The following is a 25,505-nucleotide window of genomic DNA, read 5'->3' as shown; positions in this document are numbered from 1 at the left end:
ATAAGAAACAACAAATCATCTGCATAGCAGTATGTCGATACAAGAGGCATACTAATATTCTGAAGTAATTTATTGACAATCAGACCCCAGAACAGGGGACCACTGCAGAAGCCCTGGGGGGCAACCCTTATTCATTGCATATGTAATTTCAAGATCTTCAAATTCTCCCTTGAAGACAAGTTTCCTTTCTCTAAAATAATCCATTAACACATTAAATAACTGATAAGTTATTTTCAATGTCTTCAGTACCTCGAAAACTGAAGACCATTTGACTGAATCAAAGGCACCCCGGACATCGAACGAGACAAGGGCCACATGATACATGGATCTTTTGATTCTTATCTCCTCCACAACTCTATACAATGCCAATTCTGTACTTCTTCTCTTTCTAAAACCATATTGATCATCAGATATAAAATCATCTCTATATCTAAAAATTACAACCTATTAACAATGAGTTTTTCATATAACTTACCCAAAATTTTTAGCAAACAAATTGGCCTAAATTTTTCTTTTGATTTTGGAATCAGAACCAATTCACCAATTTTCCAAGTTTGCGGAAAATTATGCAGTTCCAAAATTTGTTGTACAAAATAATTGGAAAGGAAGGACAAAACGCATATAAGGATTTAACTAATGTGACCCCAATCCCTTCCGGTCCCGGGGCAATCTTATCGCGAAATCCAGAGATTGCAATATCAATTTCGTTAGTTGAAAAAATGTTGTTCCTTCTTTCCATCAAAAGCAATCTCAATATTATCGAATAAAGAATCCCCAAGATTTCTATTCAAGTCAAGCGTCTCCTCTATTAAGCCTCCATAATAATCTTCATGAGATCCATTATTTCCTTTATGGAGAATTATTCTTTTTCTTTTTTTATCAGCCGCAATCCTATGGAATTGATCGTAATATTCCCTACTACACAAAAATAAATTCTGTTTATAATCATATTTTGCTTTTTTATAGCTTTCTTGTAAAGTGCCAAATGTTTTTATAACAAATTTTCCTTTCTATTCTCACCAATTCTGGCAAACCGAGGACTTGACTACTCTTTCTGTAAGCCCTAATCTTTCTCTTTAATTTCAGGAGAGTGGGAGTCTACCAAGACAAATCGTGTTTCTTTTGGCCAGACTTAGTAACTAACTTCTTTAACATTTCCTGAATACATAACTCAAATTCAAAAATCACCGTATTCAACTCCTCTATACTATGACAATTAATAATTTTATTTTCTAAATCACAGAAATAAGGAGATAATTAAAAAAAAAAAATTCCCAACTCTCCCTTTATTCCTCGAGAAAACCAACTGACTTTGTTTAGTCTCATCCAAGTCTACGATAATATATCGCTGATCACTCAGTGTTTCAATTTCCAGGCAAACAGAACACGTCGAACTATTGTCACTTTATAAAGAATCCCCTAATTGCCCAAAATGGCATTGCGCACTCTTTTAACTTTATACATGTACACGTCGACCTATTTTCACTTTAAAAAAATTTTCAGAATTGCACAAACTTGCATTGCGCACTCCCTTTACTTTGTCCATGTACACATCGACATGTTTTCACTTAAAAAGTCAAAGGAGTGCCCAATTCTACAATATAGGCAAACAAAAAATGCATAATCTCAATAAAATACATTTTAAACCAAACAATAAAATAACAAAAAAGGAAAAACAATTCATACGTTTAAGCACTACCAAAAGCAAATATTCACTTACCATGATTTTCGAGTTCGCTTAGTACACCCAGAGCCACGTAAAAATCAAAATATAAATCGTACTCAAATGTCTTTTTTTCAAACCAGGTACTCTTTCTGATCGAACGCTTCACATAGTGACTAATAAATAATAGTGAACCTTTCTTCCTACAAACCCATTCAAATCCACCTAACCGGTTTTAACCCACACCACAAAAACGCTTACAAAACATCCCATGATTCAAAATTTCCCAGAATCATGCACCCGATTACGTCACAATAGGGTTTCCATAACATTCAACTACTCAGAGTACCACAAATGAAACAACAACTTATCGATAAATCAACTTCGTCATAATAAAAAAACGTACCTTAAAGTCTACTCTACCCCAGATCAGTCCATCGGGTACCAATTGAAGACACAGATGTAGGTAAAGAATCGCTTTCGATAAAAACAACTAAATCCTATTGTAAAATAAACTCCATGGTTAAAACTCCCCGTTGATCTAAAATGGGTGCACCCCTATTAAATGCTTTGAGTTAAAATCTTGCATTAAAACAAAGACATTACGTAGATCTCTTAGAATATTCTCCCATTGCCAACAGGTGATCTTCTATGTCTTCCGCAAGAGAGAAATACACGGAAATAAGAGAAAAAGTCTTATTTTCTTTAATACAGCTGACGCAAGTTACAGTATCAGAAACATGTTTTACATAAAATTTAAGATTTTCATTTCCTATTATAATACTAGCAGTTCTTCCCTCTTTAATATGTACAACTCTCCATTCTCGCTTTTGATATGCAATGTTGCCCCCAATGTAATAAGGCTCCTGCAGGGTTACAATATCAGGTTCAAACTGTAGAACTTTATTTAAACTCAATAGTTGGCACACCGCAGTTGAACAGTGATTTAAATTTATATTTAAAATTTTCATGTTAAAATCCAGATGGTAAGAAACAATAAAAATCAAAATATAAAACACTATACCTAAGTAAAATCTAATTCAAGTTAAATTCAAGTTTCTAATATTTACATAACACAAATAGCTTTAAAAGCTCATAAAAAGTTCTTAATGGCAGTTAAAATATATTAATTCTTAAAAATATCTCAACTAAAAATCACAAATAAGTTGACAATTTCAATATAATACACTTTAAAATACTCAAAAAAAATTTTTTTTAAACAAAGTTCTGTAGTATTTGCAATAAATTCAATAATTCGGCCGAGTACAAATCAGGTCGGTGCACCAAAAAATCAATTAATATCTTTTGGTAATAATGAAAACAAAATTACGAAATTTTTCACCTGGCTGGAAGTCTATCTGGTGCCGGTGCAAAACACGAAAGTCTAAAAGTAAACATTTGGCCGCCAAGCTAAGCTTAATCGTAGTATTCGAAAATAAAAGTGTTCATAACTTTAAAAATATCAATCGCAAAGGCGTAAAAACAAGCATATGTATAAAGATAAGTATATAGAGTAAAAGCACACTCTCAAAAGCTATTTGCGCAGTCTTTAACTAGCCAAATCAACTTAAAAACGTACTTACATATGCAAATGAGCTGTACGGCAAGCATCGAAATTTAAACTGCCTCAATCTTCTAAAATAATGAACATCTTGCAGAAAGAAGCATATATACTTAAACCGGAACACACCACCAAACAAAATAAAGCACTTTCACCAATAAATAATTAATATTCACCAAGATATAAGAATTTTAACCGGAGCGCTCACAAACACCAAGCAACATGGCTGACGACCTGCGCAGAACTCCAGAACCGCTCCAGGACTTTGTGCCAGGATATATATCTGAAACGACTGCTTGATGTAGTAAACATATCATTGAGCTGTTAAAGGTGCATGCAAAATCATTAGAGTAGATCTGCTGTAATAAGAGATAGCATCCCACCTCATCACACCTGGGGCAAACCTCTGTAAAACACAGGCTGCTTGAGACCTTCCCCCACACACAAACGATGATCATATATGTTCTAACAATGAAGTGGGATTCATTTTTGAACGCATGCGATGCCAGTCGGCTACAGCACCACTCTAGAGGAGTCTGTCGATGTGGTGGAGTTAAAGACACATGTCTTCCACTGTGGGTGCAACACTGCCGCAGCCAAGCACTATGGGATGGTGGTAAGCGACACGGGTGGTATGGACGAGGTTGTAACCCGCCAGATAGCAGATGGCATCGGAGCAGTTCTGGCTTATCTCACGATTCCCGTTCTTGCCATTTAATCATGTACCTTCACCTTCCACAGCCTTGATTTCAGCAATGACTACTTTGCAGTAAGGATTGTTGTCATTGCCACCCGCATCGTACGGACACAGCCGTGTCGTACGATGCGGTTGGGGATATTGCTTGATGAGACCAGGGCGTTACACGCATTCCTGCTATGCAACAACTTTAAAGACGTCCAATTATATATATAAAGGTCTTCGACAAATTCGTATGGCATTGTTTCTTGTGTCTCCAGGGAATTGCAACACTGACAACAGGGAAAGGTAAAGCGCCCGAAATTCTTACCTACTTTAGACGAGTCAATTTATGATTGTGAGGCAAAAAAGTGCGCTGTAAAAACACGCTCTTTGACCGAAGTTTATAAGCATTGGCCTTGAAAATTTAATCACTGGTAAGAGGGAATTTGCATACAAAATTTCGAGAAAACCGGTCTACTTTTAAGGATTTTTTGGGAAGGGGTGTTGGGGTAAAAGAGTATATTTCACCCTTTGCATTGTTAAACAGCGTTATAATAAGTATAATAGGAGACTTATCAGAATGGATAAATTATTTTCACTTTATTGTAAAAGTCTGCACTACAAATTATTGCATTGTATTGTAAACGTTTGGTATGCGTCCAGTTTAGTCCAAAGGTATGGAACGGATTAATGACGTATACCGAAATACCATTTTATATAATTTTTTTTCTCCCACGTTTCATTATCAGGCTAACTGAAAATGTCTATTCAACCGGAATGAGCACACGGTGTTAAAGCTTTCTGATAATAATAAAATGTAGCATGTCAATGCTTTAATTTTTCTTACTGTTCAATATTACTCAAATATTTTCAGGTAATGTATTGTTACTAATGCTCACTTGTCTGATATGTAGTCAGCCCAAGCTTAGGAAACTCCTCGTGGCAAGGAGCTCAAGATTACGCCTGTCGTTGGCAACAGCATTAAGCATCTTACAGGTGACAGAATGATTTAGCTCAGATCCGCCCCCAATTTCCATGTAGAACACGCCGGGAAGAAGGCTCTCCCACCTTGTTTCCCCTACCACCACCTCTCGAGAGACTTTCCACACGCCGCATATTTAGAGTGCTCCCATGCATCATGGACACTATACATTTACCTACATTCATACCTTCTCCGCGATTCAAACCCGAGCCCTTTCGCACGGCAGTCAGCGACGCTAACCACTATACTGGTTAGGTGGCAGGAAATGTGTGTCCTTATTTTATAGCATCTCTCTTTACAAAAAACCTTTCGTCACGTCTCATACTACTAACATCATTTCATTTAAGATTTCCGATAAAGGTGTGATTTGAAAACATATGATTTGAATGGTCATTGTGATAACGCGGGTTTAGATCCGCTGTTATTTTCTTAAGAACTAGAACAAAACTAAAACGTTTTCAGGAGGAGTAGGGGCATTGAAGTGGGGTATGCTTTGTAAAGTGGTGCTAGAGAAGATCTTACACAGAACAAAGACTGGTATTATTTGAAAATACGAGAAACTTAACCCTTAGCGCCCCGCACGTTTTTGTACCACTGACTACCAGCAACTCCGGCACACTTTCGCAGCGAAATGCAGCATCCAGAATATCTGCATAAATCTCTTTCTTTTAAATATTTTACCAATGAAAGGGATGTGACTATTCTCCTTAACTGAACAATAATCCTGCATATTCGCCAGGGGTATCGTAACCCATATTCATAATAACTCCAATAAAAGCCCAAAACTTATCCTCTTCCACCGCACGTCACGTTTTCCAAATAGAATTACTAGATATTTTTTTATTCTTTAGAACATTTTCTGCGTAATTGTTGGTTTCTTTTATAATTTCATTTACCAGTTCGTTTGTGAAAAATAATTCGAAATATTGTGTCGGCTGTACAATATTTGTAGGAATTTGTGGTCCAATGACCTTTGGCGATACACTTAAATGTATTCTATCCGTAACATCTAATTCTTCCGTGACATCGTGCCATTCATCTAAGTCTTCTGCCTACTCTTCGCTTTCACCTTCAATACTACCATTCCTTGTCTTTTTGGTAGTGTAATTTCGGAACCACTACTTGAAGTGTCAGAATTATAATCAACATTGCCTTCCACAATATCTTCTAGCAATGAAAAATCAAACACATCTTCACTATCACTCGACTCTATATTCTCATCATAATAATTATTTTTCTTCATGTTGCTAAACATAAAATGGGTCAAATAATGTTTCAATCGTAACAGTAGCGAGACTGCACACGTTTTAAATACAGATAACAATTGCCAACGCCGGCGATTCCGTAACATCTTAAGCCTAATCATGCTAAAAACATTGGGCTCCGCAGCGGAGCCTACGGAGTTACGGAACAAATGACGGACAGCTCCGTTGCGGAGTCAACGGAGCGCTAAGGGTTAATAGCTTGTTTCTTTAAAAAATAAAAAATATTTGCTTAAAGGTTTTACAATTTTGGGGCCCTTTCAAAATTCACTTTGATTTATGCATCATTCTATATTGAGCAATCAACTGTTTAACGTTACTTCGCATTAGAGAAATTTGCCCCAACAAAAATTTTATGATTTTAATAAAGCATTTTTAAATATGGGTTGCTAAATTTTAAGCATTCTGAAACGACAGCAGCAGATTGAGAAAAATGTAGCAAGTATTGCTAAAAGATTCAGGAAGCTACAACTGACAGTTGATAAAGTAAACTTTATATTTCACTATTGCCGTATTGGAATGTCGAGCCATTGATAAATGTAGCAATCACAGTGTTAAAGAAATATCCGTTTCTACACTTCGTACTTGTTTTGAAGATGTTAGATATATATGAAGGGTTTTAACTTCTTGAAATCTTTTTTGCATTAACGGAGAGCCAGGCTTGCATATTTTTTGTCTTCATTTTGGACAATAAAGAGATTTTTTTTTTTTCCATTTATTAACATAAATCTAGTCTCCATCAAGGATCACAAAAATTCATCAAGGTGATTTTTTTAATGTATAGTTTATTTATAGTTTACTAAATAGTTTTCATACAGATTTCTACAAATTGTTCTGCTTTCAGCCACGTGTTTTAACAAAAGCAAGTAAACGTATAAGTAAACGTCCTACTTCCCTAGCGTGCCTTCGTGGTGTAACGGTAGCACGCTGGGCTAACTGTAGCACGGCGGGCAGAGGTCTGTGGTTCGATTCCCGGCGAAGGCGGTTGCATATTTTTCATCTTTTATGATTCCAATTAAGGCAGCGAAGGAATCTACGAACTACGCACACCTCGCTTTAATAAATTAACATAACAACAATAAATTTCAAAAAATACCATGTACACAGCATCCTGCTTAAACTTAAAAAAAAAAAAAAAAATCTACGAATTGCACAATTTAGGCACCGAACGAATCTACGAACTACTCACACCTCGCTTTAATAAATTAGCATAACAATAAATTTTAAAGAATACCACGTACACAGCGTTCGGTTTCAACATTAAAATCCATCTACCAATTGCACAATCTAGGCACTACGCACTAATCAACAAAATAAATTTAAATAACTCAAATAAATTTCAAACAATTCAAAAAAACAAAAATAACGACAGAAATTCATAAGAAACAATGTACATAACATACTACAAAATAAGAACAAGAATAAAATAAAATGCACTTACCACGAATGAATGCTTTTTTGAACAGCAGAAATACCAATTTCATGCCGCTACGTAATCACTATCGAAATTATTTAACACTCAGACACACTGCCAGAAAATTCATACTATGGTTCACAAATAAATAAAATCACAAATAATCACAAATCTCTACTTCTATCAAGCACAGCCACTAAAAATAATCTCCCAGACCCTCTTTCCACTCCTCCAAACACCCACTGCCTCTCAACGTCAACAGGGTTGCTATACAACACGCAATCGGGCCAAAAAGCAGCGCAGAACACATATATAACCACATTTATGCCACATTTGATGAAATTAGGGCGTATATCAGAGTTGTACCAAACATATAAATGTGCTCTGACACTTAATACTGCACAGAGGGGTCTAAATTTTCTTAAATTAGATAAAAATTTTGTGATTTTGTGCTGAAATGTATATGGCGTGAGAGTGAAGAAAATGGTGCTTAATAATGAAGCTAAAAATGCAAAACAAATTGGTTAGCAAGATTGAGTGCAACAGCAGACTAAGCAGATTGTGAGCTCGGTGGGAACATAAAATAACCCTTTTGGACGACCGTTAAAATCTGAAACATTTCAGATTTTTTTGGTTCGTTTGCTTGTGTGTCTGTATGTGTATTTTAAGGGGACTCATACACCTTAAAACCCATAAGATCTTCAAATATGTCATTGTTGCAAAAATTGGGATAACTTATTTATTTTAAAAGCAATTACTTCCAACTTTTCACAGCTGACTACAAAATTTAGCTGCTTTCTGAAATAGCAATCACAAAGTTAGTGTTGCCACAAATATTTTTATTATTTAATCCGCTTTATGACAACATTTTTCGTCATGTTTCCAACTTGCGCGCACAGTTTAAAACATTCTGTTTCGTAATTTAATTGCATATTTAATATATAGCTTTTATAACATTTGGAAACTACTGTGAACCAAAAATTCTAAGATTTTCATGTTAAATTTTTATTTTATTTGGAGTCGAGTTATAAAATGTATTATATTAAAAAAATCTGCAATGTTTTCGTGCATAAAATGTTTTAATATTAATATATTCATCAGATTTTTGGTTCAATTAGAAAATAGTGCCCATATAAAGAATTCCAAGAAATTTAAAGTATGTACCATTACCCATTTTTAAAATATCGTGGGCACAAGGTGGAAACATGACGAAAAATTTCATCACAAAGCGGATTAAATTACAAAAATATTTGTCGCAACACAAACTTTCTGGTTACTAGATCCCAAAGACTATACTATGGAGACAGCTGTAAAAAGTTGGAAGTAGTTGCTTTTAAAATAAATAAAATATCCCAATTCTTGCAACAGTCACATATTCGAAGATCATAAGGGGTTTAAGGTGTATGAGCCCCCTTAACTTCTTTTGTCCTGTATACGTATATGAACTTCTTGGCAATTATCAGCACCATGAATCAATTTAATTTCATCTCAAATAGCAGAGCTTTATACATTCTGCCCTATTGCGTACATACACACACACATAAAATCTTATAAAACTACCTGCAATGGGAAATTAAATGTATCCCTCCTTTCTGCCTGCCTTAGTGGTGTAACGGTAGCACACTCCGCGCGTATTCCAGAGGTTCAGGTTCAATTCCCGGCTAGAGCGTTGCTCATTTTTCATGTTTCCCTCTTCGGAAAAAAAAAAAAAAAAAAAAAAAAAAATAATGATTCTTCAGTGGCGACCGAACTAGGTGGACAATAATTCGTCACCACCGGGATTTGGAGATGGGGGCCCCTAATTTCCAGTTTAGAAGGGAGATTATATAAGGTATTTCCGGTAAAACCATAGTTTAGGGAAACCCTTGGCGAAACTTGGCGAATTTTGACAGTACATGGATACCGATTTTGTGCAATACTTTGACTCCAAGCCAAAATAACAAGACGAACAATTGCACAAACTCGGTATCCATGTACACATCGACTTATTTTCACTTAAAAAAAATCCCCGAATTGTATAAAAATTGCATTGCGCACTCCTTTGACTTTAGCCATGTACACGTCGACCTATTTTCACTTAAAAATCCCAGAATAGCACAAACTTGCATTGCGCATTCTCTTTACTTTGTCCATGTACACATCGATATATTTTCACTTAAAACGTTAAAGGAGCACCAAATTCTACAATATAGGCAAACAAAAAATACATAATCTCAATAAAATACATTTTAACAATTAAACAAAACAAATAATAAATAATAAATAATTTTAACAAAAAAAAAATAATATAAAAAAGGAAAAAAAATTTATTCATTTAAGCACTACCAAACGCAAATATTCACTTACCATGATTTTCGAGTTCCGCTTCGTACACCCAGAGCCACGTAAAAGTCAAAATATCAATCACACTCAAATGACTTTTTTTCAAACCAGGTACTCTTTCTGATCGAACGCTTCACATATTGACCATCTGAACCTTTCTTCCTACAAACCCATTCAAATCCATCTAAACGGTTTTTACGTTCGACTTAGACGCATATCCATCCTACATACAGGACACTTATATAATGGCTACTAAGTAAACCTTCCTTGGCGATAAATCAAAGAACAACTTCGCCATAATACAAGGGTATCTTATAGTCTACTCTACCCGGTATTTCCTCTTCCTTCCATTATGCCTTCATGATGTAATGGTAGCACACTCAGCGCGTATTCCATAAGTCCAGGTTCGAGTTTTGGCGAGGACATTGCTCATTTCTCTTGTGTTCTGCTTTAAAAAAAAAAAAAAAAAAAAAACTAATGTCTCTACAATGTATTGAAATAAACATTTACTATCCCGAGTATTGGTCGAAGGATGCATAAACCTTTTCGACATTTGCGTTAACAAAATCGACTTTCAGATGCCTGATGATCCATTCGTAATCAAAATTACTCTGTTTATATAGGAAATCTCGGTTAATCTTTGGATTATGGTAACTTGCCGATTTTGGGGCGAAAATTTGGCGACCAACCCTGTTACAGCAACCTGCTAGTTTTCGTTTGGACGCCATTTTGTTTTCACGAAGTAAGGGCATTTTTTTTTTTTTTTTTTTTTTTTTTTTTTACTCAACATTTTTCTCCAACAATCTGCTAGCCGAATTACGCTTATTCTAGAACTTTTCTCGAACAAAAGTGCTTAATCATGACGAAGATTAGGTGCGAAATTGGGACAAAGGGCAGAATCGCCCCACTGCTTGCCGCGTTTTTAAGAATTGCACATACACAGTATCCATGTACACGTGACCTATTTTCACTTAAAAAAACATGCCAGAATTGCACAAAAATGGCATTGCGCACACTCTTGACATTATCCATGTACACTGTTAAAGTCCTAGCTAGTAACCTTTATCGCCTTAGCAAAATGTCGCCAAACTACCTTTAACCATATTCCAAAGATTAGCCGAAATCTCAATTCCTGACTATAAACGTGAAAGCTTCCGGTAGGTAATCATTTTTCCAATCGAGGCTTACTTTCTTAAAGCCAAAATTTCGTCTTAACTTAGTTAGAAAAAGGGATAGTTTTTACGAAAGAAGTGATCGCATGATTAGTGTTCCATGCCTGCAAAGTGTTCATAACATAATCTGCAAAAGATGTATCATTTTACGTAACAAAATATTTAAATAAATACAAAATTTTAAAAACCGACGTCATTCATCATATCAGTTTCATAAATAACAGCTTCATTTTTAAAAAAAAAATCTTCGTCAAAGTTTGCATAAGATGAACGAGCTTAAATACTAGGATATATTAAATTTTCTTTGGCTAAATAAAAGTCTCCAAACTGCAGAACTGTAAAAAATTTCTTAGTTACATTACTTCTTAATCCTAATTGTTCTGATCCATCATAATTAACTGTTATAAAAACACCTGAAGTCAAAAAACGAGTTCATGCGAAAATTCACAGTTGAAGGCTATTCAAAACGAACCACACAGCGAGAGAATTAGTAAAAACTGCAATCTCTAGTATCCTAATTTTTTATAAACGAAGGATTTTTTATCCCAAGAGTTACTGAGGTTTAAAAAAATTACACAAATAAAATAATTTACACACTTTTTCAGACAATTTTCATTCCATTTGTAGAAATATTTTTTTTTTAAATGTTTTAAATGCCCTATTTGATATTTCTTAGTATTCGCTATCTTCCTGCACCATAATTTAGCGTTATAAAGCAACCGTAAAGCGTTTTATATAGTACCGATTCCCTTCCTCTTGAACAATTCCTCAAAGTCTAAGGACGGCTGTAGGTCGATGTTTGGGCAATCCGCATTTTAAAACTCCAAAAGCGCCAAATTTCATGGGTTTTCCATTAGAAGATTTAATAGGAATACGAATAAAGGCTTATGGCTTTCATACCCCTTTTTAGTTCCATTTTGGGGCCACCTTGGGGCCATTTGGGCATTGTTTCGACGAAATTAACAGTGGACTTTGAAATGTGGCTGCTTGAAAAATAAAAACGCTGTGTCTTGATGCAGTTCTATTAATTTGATGGCACTGGGGGTAAAGAGAATGTCTTTCATATTTGAAAATTGCCTATAAAATAATGTTCCTGATACTATATGGAGTTGATTAACATTTTTCTCCAATCTATTTTTAATTTGCCGTTATTTGAAAACCACCGACAATCATAAATTCTTTAAAATTTCTTTAGATTCTTTGACACATATTTTAAGAATTTTTCTCCTCTTGGATGATAATAAATAGATCAGGTTTTATTGCACCCAAGATCCATCAATTGTGACAACATTTTTCCATTTTTGTCCGGATAAATGTTTCTCAAAGAATTCTGCAGCGTGTTCCGCTTCCGCGGATATGGAGAGGCGACGCTCATTATGTTTTTCGTGGTTTTAAGATTTAAATCAGCATTAATCACTTTATTTACAGTTGATGCTGAGCATTTTAATGATTCTGCAACTGTCCTTTGACTTAGAGGATTTTCCTCTAACATTAAAGACCTTACCTTGTAGAGTCATTGTTAATTTGAAGCAGAGGACATAAAAAATGAGCAATCCTTCGCTGGGATTCAACCTTGGACCTTTCGAATACGCACCGAGTGTGTTATAACCGTTACACCACGACGGCATGCTGGAAGGAGGGAGAATATACCTTGCAACGTTGGAAACATTCCGATTTTTTCTTTCGATATGTATTTGAAACAATTTCTCCCCTTCAAGCCAGAATTTCACTCCCCCCTTTCTTGTTGACAGTATTAGCTGTCATTATTTTAGATATCAAAAACACATGGCTTTCGCAACGTGTTTTAATAATTAGATACATATAATTTTCTTTGGAATGAGCGCAAAGATAGTTTTCTACCCAACGCTTCTTTAAAAGCGCCATTCTGCGTGAAAACGAAACTGTCAAGTCGCAGATATTAATTTATACTTCCAAAAAGTACAGTTGCAGTTAAAAAAAATTCCGAACAAGCGAATATTTTATAGCAAAGCAAAATCGTGTAAAAGATGCGTGAATAGCCTCTGTCTAATTTACTTCAGCTATATTTCAGGTGGCATCCAGTTGCGACTTTCTTCGCATTTTACCGAAAACCGCAGAAGAAAATTCACACGTAACACTTTTATAAACACTATTACGATTGATGTTTTTTTCATTCTAATGCACTCCACCTGTTTGGAGGGAAGATTTTCTTTCTTCAGACACCTCTCGGAGGAGAAGAACCTCATTTTGCTGGGATTGCAGGTCTTTACTTACAGAGGCTTATGTGGATTCAGTTTGATACAACACTCTCCTTTCGTTTCAAGTAGTAGCTTCGCTTCTCGGAAAGAAGGCAGAGTAAAGCACTGTGTTATATCGCTGCATTAATGGACCAAACAGCTGTGCTTAGATGCTTTTGAAAGTTGTAGCTAGAGATGGAAAACGCATTTACTGCAGAAGTATTTCTCACTTAGTTTTCTCAGAGTATGCTTATTGCATGTACAGTTTTTAATAAAAATAGAGAATATTTCCGAGAACATAGTTATTCTGTTAAAATGTTGATTTATTATTATACTTAAATTTTAATTAGATACTTACGTATTAACGTACCCACCTTGGGGCCATTTGGGCATTTTTCACAGACGAAAAAGTAAAAGGGTTCAAGTTGGTAATTTTCGCAAATTCTTTTAAGGGGACTCGTACACCTTAAAACCCATAAGATCTTCGAATAGGTGAGTGTTGCAAGAATTGGGGTAACTTATTTATTTTAAAAGCAATTAGTTCCAACTTTTTACAGCTGACTACATAATATAGCTGCTTTCTGAAATAGTCATCAGAAAGTTTGTGTTGCCACAAATATTTTTATAATTTAATCCGCTTTGTGACAACATTTTTCGTCATGTTTCCACCTTGCGCGCACAGTTTAAAACATTCTGTTGCATAATTTAATTCCATATTTAATATATAGCTTTTATAACATTTGGAAACGACTGTGAACCTAAAATTCTAAAAATTTCTTGTTAAATTTTTATTTTATTTGGAGTTGAGGTTATAAAATGTATTTTGTTAAAAAAATTTGTAATGTTTTCGTCCATAAAATTTTTCAGTATTAAAATATTTATCATATTTTTGACTCAGTTAGAAAATAGTGCCCATATAAAGAATTCCATCAAATTTCAAGTACGGACCATTAGCCATTTTTGAAATATCATGCGCGCAAGGTGGAAACATGGCGAATATTTTGTCACAAAGAGGATTAAATTACAAAAATATTTGTGGCAACACAAACTTTCTGGTTACTAGTTTCCAAAGCAGCTATATTATGTAGTCAGTTTTAAAAGGTCGGAAGTAAGTGCTTTTAAAATAAATAAAATATCCCAATTCTTGCAACAGTCACATATTTGAAGATCATGAGGGGTTTAAGGTGTATGAGCCCCCTTAAAACGATTCCCAAACTGTCTCTATTTATCGTAGGTCAACAAACATCATCAAGATACTTTAGCAATTTAAAATACAAATTGTAGTTATTAAATGATGATAATACGATACACTAACCCTTTGACTAGTAACGGGACATATATGTCCCACTAAAAGTATAAAAATTACTGCTGGGTTAAAAAGTCCTTAGAATCTTAGAACGTACGTTATTCAAAATGTTTAATGTTGGTTCTAGGTACCACTGATTTTTCACAATGCGAGAAACATTCATGCATTCACAAAGACTCTTCATTATTTAATTTCTTTAAATATAATACATAGCGATAATCTTTGGTGGCAAAAGTTGGAAAAATGAATCAACAGAGAAAGTGAAACGACGCAAAATGCCTTTTTGAGACTAATAGCCCTATGGGTCTGACACCCCTTTCGGCAAAAAAAAAAAAAAAAAAAAAAAAAAAGGATATACTTGGCTGGAAATATAGCTGCAGCAGGCAGTTATTCTAAAAAACAATAATTACATAGTGTCTTACTTACTAAAAATAAACAATGGAGAAATCGCCTTCATTAATACCTATTAATAATACAATATTTCTTGGAGTTTGGCATTTTAACTAATAAAAATTGTTATAACCTTGATACTATTTAAGATTACAAAAAATATTACAAATATAAAAAAAGTTACGTTTGAAAACATGAGTATGTTTTTTTATTTCTCGATTTTAAACCACTACAGACGCTCTCAGCTGATTAATGATCATGTGGACAAGTGTTCGAAATTGACAGTAATCAAGAACTGTCTGAGAGTGGTCATCGCACAGTCAAAAAATTTTATTTCCTTCCGTGCACTCGACGACCCACTAGAGGCCGAGCGGTAAAACCGCTGAACACTGGTAGTTCCGACCTGGGTTCGATTCGAGACGGGCTTGGTTGCATGGGCGTTTTTGTAATATTTTTCCCATGTGTGACACGTATAATAGCCAGTTTCCCTTTGAACTTCCTCCACGAAGTCATCTGTTCTCTTCGGCATGTAGCCGTAATACGCTTTGACATAATCAACTAAACCGTTAACTCGACAAGTTAACATCAGCATTAAGCAGTCAAAAACGTTTAGTTCCCTCCATGCGCTCGACGAGAGCTACCATCAATATTAACAACTGAAAAAAATCATTGAGGCCGGATCATTGAGGACTCAATATATGTGTTGAGCTTTGGATAGAACACTGTGACGTGGTTGATCATTTTACTTTAAAGCATTATTCGATTCGTTAGAGAACTCGCGCTAGAGAACTAGGATCCATTATTAAATGAAATCATTCTCCAAATTAAACTAATAAATAACATCTTGTTAATATACCATAGGTTATACATTTCCTGTGTTTTTGTTAGGCTCATTTTCGACGTCCTCCCCGTTCAATACACAGTCCGCTATAATTGATTAAGACGATTGTTAGTGATTACTGAGAACTTAACTAAAGGAGCTACCTCCAATAGCATCGCTGTATTAATTTAGTCCGTGTTCTTCAAAGTGTTCTCAGTGGAAGCCATAACTCAACAGTATTTTGAGGTGATCTTACCATTCCCGCAGCCAGAACATAGATGATGCTTCATACTTTTTTTTCCAAAAGTAGAAAAGCCTCTATCCCAGGTACATATTCTAACTTTAATTATAAGGTTTCCCTTCCTGCTTATCGCGTACCTTTGCTGTATCACTGCAGAGCACGACCGACTAGCAGTCAGAAGATCCAAAGTTCGAGTTCCGACAAGGGCATTATAGATTTCTTCGGTTAAATGGCTGTTATAAATGACTGCATAAACTACTCCAAACTAAAAGATAATGTACAATAATTTGTCACTACAAGCATTTGGCAGTTGGAGCCCAGCTCAAAGACCAAGTCACCCTTTAAATGAAGGAGATTGTAAGGTTTTCCTCCTTTCTTACCACGTGCTTTCATAATAGCTCTCAAAAGGTTGGAGGTAGGGTAAGAAGGGTGGAAGATCCGACCCCTTGGGGTGCTTTCCGTCAAATTTATGAGGGTGGGAACTAAGCAAAGTCGAACTGTCACCTGTATGTGCCCAAAGATCTTGCGCAAATAATGTTAATGTACGAGTGATTGTCTTTGATTAGCAGATATGTAGCTTCAAACGTAAAGGAAGTCGAAACCTTCTAAACCCTCTATATAGTACACTTTTTCTGATTATACTGAAATGAGCTTTTGAAAAATTATGAGAAGAGGAATTTATAGAATATTGTATTAGGCATATTAAGATTTTCGCAGTTTATCACATAGAGGTCATTTTAGTAAACGTTAAGAAACATAATATGTAAATAATTTATAAAAAATTTACATACCTGTGAGTAGCAGTTCCTGAGAAAAGGTACATCGAGAATAAAAGAATCACATTTGGAGATAAACGCATTTTTATGTAAAAATACTCATTTATCAAAGCATTCCATGATAAATTAAAACTAGATTTTTTACAGTTCTTATTTTCATGGAGATTAAAGTATGGTGTTTTTAGAAAAATGAAAGTGTAGAGAATTTTAAAATGTAAAAATCCTAAATCACTATTTTTTTGCTTCTAACATTTCTTAAATAACGTTTTCTGAAAATCGAAAGCAAAGACAATTGTGTGCACAAATCATTACAATTATGTAATAGAATGCCTAAGAAATAATAAAATTCTTGCATCAGTGATAGAGAAGCCTTTTGCTATTGAAAAATATTTAAAAAAGGTGTTAAATACTCTTGAACGTCAACGTATTTTATCCTAGATACGAAAGTGTGCAAATGAAGTATTTTATATGATTCGTATAATAAAATTGTCTGAAACTGTCTCGTGGACTGCCCACAACTCTTAAATTACACGAAAAAATAGTGAGTGACACATTGACTGTAGTAAAAGTTTATTAATGGCTCATTACAGTAAAAACACTGTAGTTTTTAGAAGGATGGTTTTTAATTCGATGTCATTCTGAAAGTAATAGATTTTGAAGAAGGTCAGGTTACCGTTGACATTTCCGCTATTATTCCTGTCACGCAAGCAAGCATGATAAGTCTTTTGATCTTGAGTGACGTTATTATTAAAGGATCACAAGAAAATTCTATTCATAAGAAACTGAGTTTGAATCTGAACCCTGTATTAAATTAAATTTCCGTTTAACAACATAAAAGTTTTTGAAGGCCTGTATTACAAAACATGTTTATAGACAGCAAACAGGCAATTTAGGAATAGCATCTATGAACACCTAGGCCATACAATATAGTAAATAGAGGAAGATCTAACGAAAATCTGTTCATTGGCGAGGATAATACTTACAAATAAATTTTTCAATTATGTTGAACACCTCCTACAAAAAAAGTATTAACAATAACTTATAATTAAGGTTAGAATTTTTAAATCCTGTATATTAGTTTGTAAGGATCCTAAGTTTTACTAACGTTTATTTTATTTTAAAATTGTATTATCACTTCTTATTTTCTACTTCCGGCCAGAATTAAATGCTTTAACTTGTTTATGCAAATTGTCTTGCTAACGCCAAGTATTTAAGTTGTGGCTTTTTGCCAAGAGAGAGAGAGGAAGGAGTTATAGGAAGCAAGCCGCTTGCCACTGTAGTTTTACGAGTTTTTACTCTGTTGCTGGTTGCCTTCAAAGCCAGAGGTTTAGCCCTCTTGATAATTGCAAACGTATTGTAGTTTAAGCAGCTCGGCGTACTACATACGTACCTTTCTTTAAATAAAGGCCAATCTTAGTGCTAGGCATTTGTATACTAATTCAAAGTTAGTTTTAATTAGAGTTTTAGTTAGTAGTTTTTATATTCTTACGTTCAGACCACAAGTGGTTGGTCTCTGTATTCCGAAGTTTCGGAAATACCTGTAAAGTATTGAAAATAAAGGGTTTCGTATACCCTTCCTGCTTGCATTGTCTATTTCACACCTTCCTGAACATAGCTTGAGTAAGCTCCCTGTTCCTATTCAGGACCATTCATGTTTCCAAAGCAAATCAAGAGAAATACAAGTCCTGATAAGTTTGTAAAGTCATTACGTTTTTCGATGCAGAAGACATGAAATATATGCAATGCCCTCGCCGGGACGCATATTTCACAAGTGCACATCAGCGTAGCCACTGAGGGAGGGGTTTTGAAAATGGACCAATGAGCTTCTATTGCTTTTGTGACGCTAAATCTTCAAGCCTGTGAGAGTATGTTTACGTTTTAATTTGCATTTGTTTCGCAGTTATGAATATAATGCGTAATAGTAGAAAATATCGTAGTGCTTTCGTTTTATGAGTTTAATTAATCGCTGACATTTCACTTTCCCGATTTTTATCACGCATTAATATTTGGATTGATGATCACAGAATATTATCACTTAGCCTCGAATATTATGCATTTACACATATTTCTTTCTTCAGCTTATTTACCACTTATTAAGTAATATTTCGCATGAATATTTTTGCGGAGTATTCAACATTTGTTTGTATTTATTTCAAATTCCTTCAACCAGGTAGTGAAATCGTCACAACTGCTCATATTTGATCCAATTTCACAATGAAACGTTTCAGAAGAAATCGGCGATGATTTAATTATTTTGTACAGAAAAAAGCGTGACAGAATATTTTCAACCATCTTGATTAAATCTTAAAGCACGCGAAAGGTCATGTGACATGATAGAAATATTACTGGATGCCCATTGGTCCATCCTAGAAACCACTCCCTCGGTGGCTACACAGATGTGCACCTGTGGATTAAGAGAATTCAAGTGTACATTTTTTTTTTTAATTCTCTTGAAAAGGAGTGGAAGTGTTACAATGAATCTAGTGTTTCTTATTTCAGTGCTTGCATTCTTTTGATTTTTAAAGTGTAAGATTCAGAGTAATTTTGGGTAGGATCTGATTACAGTAAGACCCCGCTTAACGCGGGGGATACGTTCCATCGAAGTAGAGCGTAATTCGAAACAGCGCTAAGCGAGGCTATCTTAACATGTAAATAATGGTGTTAGGGGAAGACGGATAAAAAATGGTTAGGCATTAAATTTAATAATGTTTTTTAATAAAAATAAAATCAAACATTTATTTCTTACAAAAATAAAAACAGTATAAACGCATATACAGGGTTATCCAAACTAAACTTCCCCAACTCAGAGGCCTGGGCAGAGTGTTGTATGGGTCATAATGTGAGGAAATTTTAAAAACAGACACTTCAGATCATGCGCTCGAGATTTATTACACAAAAGAAATTAGTACAAGAAGTTGCCGATAGGTGGCGCTGTAACACTAGTAATGTGTATATTGCAGCAACGTGATTTGCAGAAATAAAGCTTCTGCGCAACATATCCAAAAGACGAGCCCTACAAAAGTGGAAGACAGGCCTTGCACAGGCAGTTGTTTCCAGCTCGCTGATGCACAATGGCGACTTTGAAAGACAAAGCTCTGTTAGTGAAACTTTTCTACCAGAATGACGAGAACTCCTGTGCTGCGATAAGAGCATTTCGTCGGCTGAAGATCTTACGCCGAGGACCAATGACACCACGTGCTCTACGAGACATGATGAAGTTCGAAAGAACGGGACAGCTGGGAATTTTACCAGGTAGAGGACAACAGATTGTGGAATCTGCACGCGTAGAAGACATTGCTTTGGCGGTCGTGGACCCCACTAGCCAATCGCCACATGGTGTTGTCAGTGTGCCAACTGTTTCTCATGCTATTGATATGCCCTATACGACCGTCTGGAGTGTGATGCGTCGAATCCTCGGTTATTTTCTTACAAAATCCATAGCCGTCATCAGCTGTCCGACGGGGATCCTGTAATTCGGGAAACATTTGCGTTGCAATTCCTTGCCAGAATGGAAGTCGATGCTGCTTGGCCGTGGAAGATCCTTTGGACGGATGAGGCCCATTTTCACCTGAATGGTCAAGTGAATACGCACAATGCCGCATTTGGACAAGTGAAAACCCGCGCACAATCCATTAAGTGCCCTTAAACCCTCCAAAGGTTACTGTATGGTGCGGTTTCACTGCAACATTCGTCATTCGGCCTTATTTTTTTGAAGAGGTGACTTCAACAGGGTTCAAAACTTGCTCTGTCACAGGAAAACGGTATGTTTACAACGTTTGTCATCCCTGAACTGCAACAACGTGGCCGCCTCCAGGACACGATATTTATGCAGGATGGTGCGCCTTCCCATATTCTTCGTGGCGTTCAACAGGTGTTACGGGCAACTTTTACCGATGCAAATGTGATCAGCCGCTGTTTCCCTACAGCTTGGCCTCCTCGATCGCCCAATCTCACGCCATGCGACTTTTGGTTATGCGGATTCTTAAAGGATCGGGTCTACCGAGAACACCCAGCAACCTTGGCACATCTGAAAGACGCAATTATTCGACATGTTCGTGGAATTAATGTAGACTTACTGCGTTCCGCTGTGGAACACACTGCTTTGCGAATGGAAAGAGTTGTGGAGAACCAAGGCACACATATAGAACATCTGTAGAATGTCTTGTTGATCTGCAGCGCCACCTATCGACAATTTCTTGTTCTAATTTTTTTTGTTTAATAAATCTCGAGCGCATGATGTGAAGTGTCTGTTTTTAAATTGCCATACAGCACTCTGCACAGGCCTCTGAGTTGGGGAAGTTTAATTTGGATAACCCTGTACTTTTAAAAACAAATAAAATTCTCAGTCAGATCATTCAGTCTATTCTGGGTTTCCAATTTTCTGCCTTTTTGTCAAGAAGGCATTATGATAGATTGGCTTAATGGCATATTGCGTTCAATTTCGTCGTCAATCCATATAGACAGTCGTTTTTCCATTTCCTCTATAATGTTATTTCTAGAACGGGTAATTCTAGTTGCAGAGCTTGACGTAGTTACAGTTGCCGATGACAGTATTTTTTCTTTATTCTTAAGAATTGTCCTTATTGTTGAAGTTGCCAAAATCAATGCAGCACTAATTTGAGATTGACATTCACCAGAATCTAATCTTCTAATCACTTGCATTTGAGTTTCCAGTGAAATGCTTTTTCTGGTTGCTTTCTTTTCTTGTTTTTTATTATCACCCATGATAAAAACTAAAGATCATAATATTTGTCACTGTATTAATCGTTATAGTATTATACAAATTTAAACTTACAATAATGTCAACAAATGTTTCAAATGATAAAAATGCGTCCACAAAGCAAGAAACACAACTACACTGTTTCGGATATGTTATTTGGAAACCTAGCGCTGCGCACAATTTCGGAGAATCCCCGGGTTGAAATAAAAGAGCGCTAAACCGAAACAGCGCTAAACGAAACAGCGTTAAGCGGGGTCTTACTGTATATCCATTGCTAACATTAAAAGTTAATACATGAGTAAACTGAATATATTCGTTGTGAATAAGATAAATTCGTTCAATTTGATGAGTATTTCTTCTGTAGTCAGTACATGTAAGAGTGAGCAGTTATTAAATGTAAAATTTAACACACTAAATATACATACAAATCCAAATTAGTAAAGTTGACTTTGAATAAAATTCTGCATTGGTTATTATAACACCTTTTTCATATAGACTGCAATAAAAATTACTGACTTCTATTTACATATATAATTGGTATACATATTTTTCTCATATGCATAGTTTAATGTAGAGATATCATTTGGGCTCAGATGTATGTTATCACATATTTCTTTCATCATCTTATTTACCACTTATTAAGTAATATTTCACATGGATATTTTTGCGGAGCATCCAACAAATTGTTTGTATTTATTTCAAATTCCTTCAACCAGGTAGTGAAATCGCCACAACTGCTTATAATTTATCCAATTTCACAATGAAACGTTTCAGAAGAAATCGACGATGCTTTAATTATTTTGTACAGAAAATTGCATGACAGAATATTTTCAACCATCTTGATTAAATCTTAAAGCACGCGAAAGGTCATGTGACATGACAGAAATATTACTGGATGCCCATTGGTCCATCCTAGAAACCACTCCCTCGGTGGCTACACAGATGTGCACTTGTGAAATATGCCGCCGGGTTTCGAATCTGAACCTCTCAAATACGTGCCGAGTGTACTTCCCTTACACCACGAAGACATACAGGAAGGAGGGAGAAAACACCTTATAATTTGTTAAATCGAAATCGGGTAAAAACGTACTTGCTGTCAAAACAAAATCAGGTGTATAATGCAATAGATCAACCTACTTTCCTAACAAATGATTCGTTAAGAAAGACGTGGCCACCAAAAGTATTAAACATGCCTTATAATTTAGTTGTTAATTTTTAAATCCTGTATATTATTTGTTAAATCGAGACGTGAAATTTAACACACGAGCCTACTTTCCTAGCAAATGATTCTTTAAGAAAGACACGGTCACGGAAAGGCAGATGACATCCGGGAGAGTTTGTTTAAAAATAATCAGAGAGGGTTTGTGTAAACGATAGGGAATTTCATTTTTAATTTTTATATGATGCAAATCAGAGGAAAGTTACATTTAGTATCAGCTCTGTTAGTGTGGATGCCAGAGTAATAAATTTGGAAACTGGCTTGTGTAGCCCGGCCATATTCAAGAATCAAATAATCGGAGAATTTAAATAACGAAGAGAAGACGAATCCAGTTGGGTAATATACAGACCCTCTGCAAAAGGATCGATGGCAGGGGTGTGTTTCCCGAGTTGTCATGAAAGGCGTTCTGCTGAAGACCAATTTTAGGAAAATTACAATACTGAATGGCAGTTTAAATTACATGTATTAGAAAGTTGTTTATAATATTAAGTGTTAAAATTGTTTCGTACAATATGTAAAATAATGAAATGCACATATTCACAAAATATAATTTAATTACCAATCTTAATTAACATTTCACTTGATTTATTATACGTATTTATAAGTAATATAATCAGTAAAAAAATTATACTAATCAATTATTATTTATCTTATTGCCAAGCAAAAGTTGAACACTGGTAGAGTTAATGCTGACATTGCCAATATTACCGACACAATCTTGAAAGATTGTGGCTACTTGTATGATTCTTTTATAATCATACAAGTAGCCTGGAATTTACAGATGGTAGAAATTTAGGAAAACGTTTATTTCAATAAGAAGGCAGAAAAAGAACATTCAATTCAAATACTTCATAGGATTAGTATTAAATATATTTAACACAATTTTGGAAAACTGGAGTTAAAAGATGAAAATTTCTCTGCTCCCAGAAAGCTCATAAATGATTGCTATAATCATGCTTTTCCACATTTTTCAGGGCATATTTTGTTCGAAGGGGGTATCTTTTACAACCTCTGTCTAAAATGTTCAGTGAATGACGTCACAATGCTCACGGTCGTAAGAATCGTATTATTAATCGCCATAATTCTCACGGTCGTTAAAGTCTGAACCCTTTCAAATATTGCTTTTATACTTTCATATTAGCTCAATAATTTCTTTAAAAAATACACGACTACAACATTGGATGGCTGCACCCTTTTGGTTATGTTACCATACATTTTTTTTTCGCCATTCGCTACACTATTTGTTTAGAATAATGCATACAGATAACATTTGGTGGACCCATCTTCCTATTTGTAGTACCACATGTATATATCTGGTTGTGACGAACGTTTTCCGCCCAAAACCATTCTTAATAATGTTAAAAAAAAACATGAAAACAGTACCTTTAGACAGTTAGTAACCACCATCCAAATTGTTGAATTTCTGCCAAAGTTTTGGTAGTTCTTCAAAGTCTTCGGCCCAGAAACTTGGTGGCCGTGTATCTATATATATGTATATATATGTATATATATAGATAGATAGATGGAACACAAAATAATAGGAACATCTGTGAAATAATGGAAATTTTTATTAATAGGTGGTTGGACCACCCTTTGACTGAAGTACAGATTGAATGCGACATGGGATAGATGCATAAAGGGCATGAAGAATATTTAAAAGAATATAAAGCCATTCCTCCTGCAGAGCGGTCTCTTAATTCCGAAAATCCGGATGGAGGTCGAAATCGGGAACGAAGTTTGGATTCCAAATATGCCCATAAATCTTCAATAATATTGAAGTCCGGAGACTGAGGGGGCCAAGCGAGATGTTCAATTGCATGGTCATGCTCTTCGAACCATTCTTGAATACACTTAGCAGTGTAGATAGGGGCGTTGTCGTCTTGAAAAAGCGGTCGCTTTCGATGGAATACAGTCTGGACAAAAGGATGGACATGATCCTCTGGAATGCTTAGATAGTGATTGGATGTGATCCTCCTATGCAGAATAACAAGTGGCCCAAGACCGCACCAAGATATCGCACCCCATATCATAAATACGCCTCCCATGCTTCACAGTCGGCAAGAGGCAGTCAAGATGAAACGCTTCTTTGGGCATTCTCCAGACATAAACACGTCCGGTCATCTGAAATGGGAGGAATGACGATTCATCTGACCATATTACCTGTTGCCACTGCTATGGGGGCCAGTCTTTGTGATCTCTGCGCCACTGGCGTAGCTTGAAAGCATTAGTTGCTGTCACCAAGGGTTTACGCATTGCCACTCTGCCATAAATGTTCGCAGCATGAAGTTCCCTTTTGACAGTTTTTGTTGAAATGGGGTCCTGGAGATGACTGTTCATTTCGGATGTTATCTCGGATAACAATTGCTTGCGCTTTCAGGCTACTATGCGCTTGAAGACCCGTCTATCCTATCAGTCAGCTTTGACTTTCGGCCACTGTTGTGCTTTGAAGACGTCGTCCGTCTTACCCTCTTTCGTATACGCTGTCATAACGGCTGATACCATACTCCTTGCGCACCCCACAAGATTTACTATTTCCGTAACCGATGCTCGACTTAAATGCGCTCGAACTATCATTCCTCTTTGGAACTCTGACAGGTCTGACATTTCAACTTCTCACAGACAGTTCGATCGAAGCATGCAACGCAGGTGACTGCTGGTGAGAGACTGATGCCTTGTTTTTCACGCTCACTAGGTTGCAGACTTCTGTTGCCGGTGGCGCGGCTGTACTGCAGGTGTGAAATACATCATACTTTTTCACAGGT

The 25,505-nt window shown here is 35.7% G+C and overlaps 1 pseudogene; it reads right to left on the bottom strand.

Moving 5' to 3' along the window:
* Window positions 1-69: 69 nt before the first annotated feature.
* Window positions 70-25,126, bottom strand: LOC146994900 (uncharacterized; annotated as a pseudogene).
* Between the last annotated feature and the right edge of the window lie 379 nt (window positions 25,127-25,505).

This window comes from Stegodyphus dumicola, chromosome 10 (assembly GCF_044657685.1).
Source record: "Stegodyphus dumicola isolate Sdum_Otavi_A_Nest chromosome 10, ASM4465768v1".
Lineage (NCBI taxonomy): Eukaryota > Metazoa > Arthropoda > Arachnida > Araneae > Eresidae > Stegodyphus > Stegodyphus dumicola.
Note: the sequence above shows the minus strand (reverse complement) of the source record. Positions and strands in the feature narration are given on the sequence as shown.